This window comes from Pipistrellus kuhlii, unplaced genomic scaffold (genome assembly GCF_014108245.1).
Source record: "Pipistrellus kuhlii isolate mPipKuh1 unplaced genomic scaffold, mPipKuh1.p scaffold_m20_p_1, whole genome shotgun sequence".
Lineage (NCBI taxonomy): Eukaryota > Metazoa > Chordata > Mammalia > Chiroptera > Vespertilionidae > Pipistrellus > Pipistrellus kuhlii.
This window is the reverse complement of record NW_023425404.1, coordinates 31,157,869-31,165,670: the sequence shown is the minus strand read 5'-3', so window position 1 is coordinate 31,165,670 and position 7,802 is coordinate 31,157,869.

Here is a 7,802-nt window from a genome sequence, read left to right as displayed (position 1 = left end):
AGGGCGGGCCGGGGCGGGCGGGCGGGAGAGCGCGAGGCCCCGAGGCGCAGGCGGGAGCCGGGCACCCGGGGGCGGGGCTGGCAGCGGAGGTTAGAGGAGGCGGGGCCTGGAGAGCCGGTGGGCGGGGTCCGGCACCGGGGCGGGGCCGTGCGGGCGGGAGGCGGGGCTGGAAGATGAGGTTAGAGAAGGGCGGGGCCTGGCGGAGGGCGGGGCCTGGAGAGCCGGTGGGCGGGGTCCGGCACCGGGGCGGGGTCGGGCGGGCGGGAGGGTGGGACCAGGGCGGGAAGGCAGGAGAGCTCGCGGCCCTCCGAGGCGCAGGCGGGAGCAGGGCACCCGGGGGCGGGGCTGGCAGCGGAGGTTAGAGGAGGCGGGGCCTGGAGAGCTGGTGGGCGGGGCCTGGAGGGCGGGAGGAGGGCACTAGGAAGGCGGGGCGATCTTCGCCCGGGCGGACGGGACGCCCCATCCATGCCTCTCCCGCGAGGGGCAGGGGCGGGGACCGGGGCCTGGAGAGCGGCACAGGTGGCCCTGTCGCAGCTGGGATTTGCTGGGGGGTTGCCTGTCTTGGGGGGCGGGAAGCTTTGCCTGGCGGCCAAGATTTGCATATTGCTCTAGAGTTGGTAGGGACCTGCGGAAAGACTGACGCTGGTGTTGGGAGGAACAGAAACAAGTTCAGTGAGGGCGGCCGGGTGCTGGTGGCAGAGGAACAGACTAGACCCGTGGTCGGCAAACTGCTGCTCGCGAGCCACATGAGGCTCTTTGGCCCCTTGAGTGTGATGCTCTTCCACAAAATACCACGGCCTGGGCGAGTCTGTTTTGAAGAAGCGGTGTTAGAAGAAGTTTGGGTATAAAAAATGTGGCTCTCAAAAGACATTTTAATCCTTGTACAGTTGATATTTGGCTCTGTTGACTAACGAGTTTGCTGACCACTGCCCTAGACCGAGGGAAGGGACCCTGCCTTTAGCGGGAGAACAATGGGAAGGAGTTCAGGGGCAGAGGCATGGCACAATTGTATGGCATTTAGACCCTTCCTGCTGCGAGGGGACGGTAAGAGGAGGCTGGACGGGAGACTGGGAGGTGGAGGCTGAGGGGTGCAGATGTTTTAGTGACAGTGGGAAGGTGAGAGTTGACCTCAAGTTATGTGGGAAGTACCTTAACTGTGACTTGAATGCCAGGGTTGGGAAGGTGAAAAGCAGGTTTGGAGTAAATGGGAATTCATCTTTGCCCCCATGAATCTTAAGGTGGGTCAAGAAGGCACCTTGGGCCTAAAGCTTGGGCCAGACCTGAGAGCTGGGAGGAATGACTTGTGTCTCAATCAGAAGCCAAGAGGCTGCCTGGGGAGGCAGCGTCCCTGTGAGAAGAGAGACCAATGGCAAAGCTTGACAACCCTCTGAGGCAGAGTTTCAATCCTGGTATTGTTCCTAACTAGCTGGGACACTTAGGCAAATTGCTCAATCCTTCTCAGCCTCAGTTAGTCAGCAAGGAGTAACTGCATTAGGGTTGTGGTGATTAAATGGGGTAATAAAACACATGAAGCCTTTAGCACAGAGTTTGGCCCTGGTGATTTGTTGTTTATAACTAGAGGCCCAGCACAGGAAATCGTGTGGGTAGGGGTTTGAGCTATGCCTATTTGCATTTTATTTTCCCTAGTGCCTAGCCTCCTTCAGGGCCATCTTCTGCCCATTCGCCAGTCCCTAGGCCGAAGGCTGCCTCCACTGCTGGGCTGTCAGGCCGTTGGGATCCCCAGCTCATCCCTGGCTGCTCTGGGGCTCAGGCCTGTGGGAAAGCAGGCGCCAGCAACTTCACCTCCATGCATGTGCACAGGGCCAGCCGGCTGCTCAAGCCACTCATGCCGGGGCGGGTAGGTCGTGGGCGTGCCCTGCGGCTTCTGTCAGTGCCTCAAGCACTAGCAGCAGCGGCAGCAGTGGTGGCGACACTGTGTGAGCAGCCCTGAGTGGGCATCAAGCGGGCAGCATGTTCCATCAGCAGCCGGCCTGGTGCACGCATATGGAGGTGAAGTTGCCCGTGCCTGCTTTCCCGCAGACCTGAGCCCCCGGGGCAGCCAGGTATGAGCTGGTGATCTCAATAGCCTGACAGCCAGCCTGTTCCTCCCACTACCCACCCCAGTTCCCCAGTTCACAATCGCTGATCCATTGGAGCCTGCGGGCCGGAGGCAGGGACCAAGAGGTCAGCTGTTCAGCCCACTCGTGGGCCAGGGTGGCCTGTTCTTTGTTCATCCCAGTTGTCATGGACACTGGCTTTTTATATATACAGATAGTCTCTGGGACCTGATGTTCCCTCCATGATGTAAGGGGTTTGAGCTATGCCTATTTGCATTTCATTTTCTTCCCTGTCTTCTCTTGGGATCTTGTATTGGATTTTAAAAATTTGTATTTTTATTGACTTCAGAGAGGAAGGGAGAGGGAGAGAATGATGAGGGAGAATCACTGATTGGCTGCCTCCAGCACGTTCTCCACCAGGGACTGAGCCTGAAACCCGCGCCTGTGTCATGACCAGGAATTGAACCAGTGACCTCCTGGTTCATAGGCAGACTCCCAACCACTGAGCCACACCGGCTGGGCGATGCTCCTGTTTTGAAGCAGAGAAGCCCAATGTCCTGAGCTAAAGTCCTGTACCCAAGGTCAGCCAAGGCCAATGCTCGTACTGGATCCCAGGTTTAATGTTGGTGAATCTGATCTTCCGCCTGCGGATTGATCTATGTATTCCCCAGAGAAGGACTGAGGCTCCCTGCGCTGACCCCAATCTCCTCACTTCCTGTTGGCTTTGAAAGCCTGCGGGGCTCCAGAGGAAGGGGCCTGAGGCGCCTGTGATGGAACCACAGATTTAATAACACCCGGGGGTGGCTCAGCATTAGAGGATGAGGCTGTGTGGAGGGGCCTCCCTGGCCCGTTTAATCCTCCAATCCCTTAAATACCAACAAATCTGCGTCCCGTCCGGAGCCAGCAGCTGGTGCGTGAGTAGAAGGGAGTCCAGGCTGGCAGGGGGGCCAGGCCCTCCTCAAAAAGCACTATGAAAGCCACCCCAGCCTGGTGGGGTGTGAGTTCCTCTCTTTCCCATCTCATGAGAACTCTTTAAAAACACCATCTGGCTGAAACCGGTTTGGCTCAGTGGTAGAGCGTCGGTCTGCGGACTGAAAGGTCCCAGGTTCGATTCTGGTCAGGGGCATGTACATTGGTTGCGGGCACATCCCCGGTAGGGGGTGTGCAAGAGGCAGCTGGTCGATGTTTCTCTCTCATTGACATTTCTAGCTCTCTATCTCTCTCCCTTCCTCTCTGTAAAAAATAAATCAATAAAATATATTTAAAACAAACAAACAAACAAAAAAACACCATCTGGCCTAGCTGGCTTGGCTCAGTGGATAGAGCAAGCCTGCGGGTTGAAGGGCCCCAGGTTTGATTCCAGTCCAGGGCACATGCCCTGGTTTCGGCTGGATCTCCAGTGGGGGGACATACAGGAGGCAGCCAATTGATGATTCTCTTTCATCATCGATGTTTCTCTCTCTCTCTCCTTCTCCCTTCCTCTCTGAAATCAATAAAAATATATTTAAAAAATTTTCCCCTTGTTCCCTTTGTAGTCCCTTTACCACCCCCGTCCCTGTCAACCACTGGTCTTCTTTATGTTGTTGCAGTTTTGTCTTTTCTTACATTTCATTTAAGTGGAATCATCTAGCTTTTTCTTTCTGGGTTTCTTCACTTAAGACCATGCTCTTGAGATTCACTTGTGTTGTTGCATGTATGAGTCCAGCTCTTCATTGCTGAGGAGAATTCCTTTGTCTGGAAGTACCACCTCCTGCACCAGCGGGAGCACATTTGGGTGCTTTCCAGTTTGAGTGATTGTGATAAAGCTGCTAGGAATGTTCACGTACAAATCTGTGTGTGGACAGATGTTTCGTTTCTGTTCAGTAAATACTAGTACCTCGTAGGTAAATGGGATTGTGAGGTCCTGGTAAGTATACATATGACTTTGTAAGAACTGCAGGCTGTCTTCCAAAGTAGCTGGGCCATTTCAATTGCTCTTTCATCTTAAAAACTTCTGGATGGCCGAAACCTGTTTGGCTCAATGGATAGAGCGTCGGCTTGGGGACTAAAGGGTCCCGGGTTCAATTCCGGTCAAGGACATGTACATTGGTTGCGGGCATATCCCCAGTAGGGGGTGTGCAAGAGGCAGCTGATCGATGACTCTCTATCTCTCTCCCTTCCTCTCTGTACAAAATCAATAAAATATATTTAAAAAAAACTTTTGGATGACAGCAGATATAAACACATCAATATCACCCTGATGCTGCGTTAACCCCTAGGGCCCTGGAGGTTCCTTATCCGTGCAGTGTGAGAGGGAAGCTCTAAACCAGGGCATTCACCTCTCCCTCTCCCCCCATCTCCGATTTTCCCCTGTGCTTCCGTGATCTTCCGGTATTGGGCGCAGGTCAAGGCAGCCTCTACATAATGTATGATTGTCTGGGAATTAAATTTCCAGCCAAAGTAAAGAGCCCTTGTTGCTTGACTTTAACTATTTATTTGTTTGGCTATAGGATCCTCCATCCAACAATGGGCAAGTCATAATTATAAATGGGCCCAGCAGACAAAGCTGGAGCCCTTTTCCTAGCTAGACAATAAGCCAGAGTCCCTTCTCAGTTACCCAATCCGTCAGTCAGCATTTGTTGGGCTGCACCACGAAACCAATATTTCTTGCAGCCTTACTGTCTTTGCCCCACCATTACGTGGGTACTGTCATTGCTCCTTGATAGATGACTAAACGGAAACTTGGAAATGTAAACTAACCTGCCCAAGGCTGCCCGGCAGAGGCCAGGATGGACCTGGAGCTCTTCCTGCGATGCCAGCCCTTCCCTAGGGAACAGGCAGGGTAGCTGAGGGGCCTAAGACAATCCAGGTTTTCACTCAGGGCATTCCTGAAAACAGTTGAAAAAACTGACCAGTGCATAAAACTCTGTTTTCCCATAAGAACATTGTTTGAGTTCCGACTTTGTTCCTGATGAAGGTCTTGACATAAGTGAAGTCATGAAAATCTTATACAAGGAAAGTTATTAGGTTTTTTTTTTCTTTCTGCTGCATGCTATTATTCCATTGAGTTTCGAGGAGTGTTCAGAATGGGAATCATTCTTTTTCAAAGTAGCCTGAATTTCTGCTTTTGGCAGTGTGATGGACTAGATTCTTCACATAAAACAACTGGATCCTGGGGGGAAACATTTAAAAAATATTTTATTGATTTTTTACAGAGAGGAAGAGAGAATTAGAAACATCCATGAGAGAGAAACATCGATCAGCTGCCTCCTGCACACCCACCACTGGGGATGTGCCCGCAACCAAGGCACATGCCCCTGACCGGAATCGAACCCGGGACCTTTCAGTTCGCAGGCCCACGCTCTATCCACTGAGCCAAACCAATTTCAGCAGAAAAAATATTTTAATGTATTGTTGGGTTGCAGGAAGCAGGGAAATCTCCAAACCATTAAAATCAAACAAACAAACAAACAAAAAATCATAGACTTGAGACTGGAGTGGGGAGCCCTGGTTGGAAGCAAAGATTGGATGGCCACGAGGCCACTGCTCATTTCAGCTGCTGCTGGAAGCCTGCTCTTGGGCCAATGACAACATGGGGGTCAGACTGAAGACTCCATCTTAACTCAGGTTTCTGAGGGGCTGCCCCCTCCCAATTTCTGGGGGTTCCTCTGCCTTACAAAGAAGAAGCGGAAACCACATTTCCCAGAATCCTCTGCCTCATGGAGTTCCACTAAGCTCTACCCCTAGCCACCTTGAAAACTTCTCTGCCATCCAGTGGGATGTGGCCACATCTTCTCCAGAGAGGTCTGAACCCCAGCTTATTTCCTCATAGTATTTTTTCTAATATCATTAGACAAAATACAATTATACCAACTTTCATTTAATTTGCCTGGTATATCTTTTTTATCATTTTACTTTTATCCTGTGTCCCTGTTTTAGGTATATCTAGATTTTTTTTAAAAAATCGAGGTCTGAGAATCTGTCCTTTAATTGATTGTTTAGCTCATTTATATTTATTGTGGTTACTGATAATATTTATATTTCTATCATGTTAATTTTTACTTTCTATTTGTGCCTTTGCTTCTGCTGGGTGCCAGGATGCCTACTGACCTAAGGCTACGATAGCCTCTATCATCAGAGTCTGGATGGCAAAGTGGAAGCCAAATACTCTGTGTTCCAAGTAGATTCACCGGTGTGGACGCAAAGAGAACAATCTGCTGCCCCTGGGTGCAGCTCACCTGTGCCCCAGAAGGTTGCTTCTGGCCTCTCCAGAGACTCAGGACAGGCAATCAGGAGACAGATTTTAAAATGGAATGTTTAATATGAGGAATTATTAAGCTATGGTAAAAGAATTATAAAATATATAAAGAATGATAGGGCTAGAAGACAGGCTTTGAAGGGGGGCTCCATTCAATTGAGTTACCAGGCCAGGTGGAGTGGAGTGGGGCGGGTAGCAGCATGCCCAAATAATAACAGAAATAACAGAAGCAAGCTGCAAACACAGAGAGATTAAAAAGATAACATGAGTATATTGAGAATAACATTACACTAATTAATTAAAAATTTATTAGAAGGAAAACACTTCTAGAAAACTATAACTTATCAAAGCTGTATCAAGAAAGCCTGATTTTTACAATAGTGGTAAAGAAATGAAATCAGTGTTTTGTTTTTTAAAATCAAGTGTAGTTGGTTTTAAGGCAATTCCTAGCAGATTTTCATAGAACAAATTATTCTGATTTTATACAAATTCTTTAAAAAAATATATATATTTTATTGATTGTTCACAGAGAGGGATAGAGAGTTAGAAACATCGATCAGCTGCCTCCTGCACACCCCCTACTGGGGATATGCCCGCAACCAAGGTACATGCCCTTGACCGGAATCGAACCCGGGACCCTTCAGTCCTCTGTCCGACGCTCTATCCACTGAGCCAAACCAGTCCCGGCTGATTTTATATAAATTCTTACAAAGACTATCAACAAAAGTAATACTCTCCAACTCATTATATGAGGTTAATATAACCTTGAAATAGAATCAATCAATGACTGTATGAGAAAGAAAAGAACAGAATCCTTCATGAACATAGATCGAAATATAATATTATAAACAACTTCCTAGCAAAGCAAATCCAACAGTATGTAATAAAGACAATTCATCATGACTAAGCTGGATTTACCCAATAATATTAGAATGATTTAACATTAAGGACCTATTACTTTATTTATTTTATTTTATTATTATTAAAAAAATACATATTTTTAAAATTTCTTTTTTGATTAAGGTTTACATATGTGTGCTTATTCTCCCATTACCCTCCCATCCCCCTCACTCATGCTCTCACCCCCCTGTTGTCTGTGTCCATTGATTAGGCTTATATGCATGCAGACAAGTCCTTTGGTTGATATTTTATTATCTATTTCAGAGAGAGGAAGAGAGAAACATCAATAATGAGAGAGAATCATTGATTGGCTGTCTCTCGCATGCTCCCCACTGGGATTGAGCTGCAACCAGGGCTTGTGCCCTTGACTGGAATCAAACCCGGGACCCTTCAGTTCTCAGGCTGACGCTCTATTCACTGAGCCAAACCAGTTAGGGTGAGTACTTGTAGCTTTAATTCATCCCATTAATGGGTTAAAGGAGAAGTTATATGATTATCTCAATAGAGGTAGTAAAGTTCTTTAGTAAAAGCCAATATCCATTAATGATAAAAGCAGGAATGAAATAAAACTTGCTAATGTTAAAAGAATTTTTTAAAAAGCCTCTAGT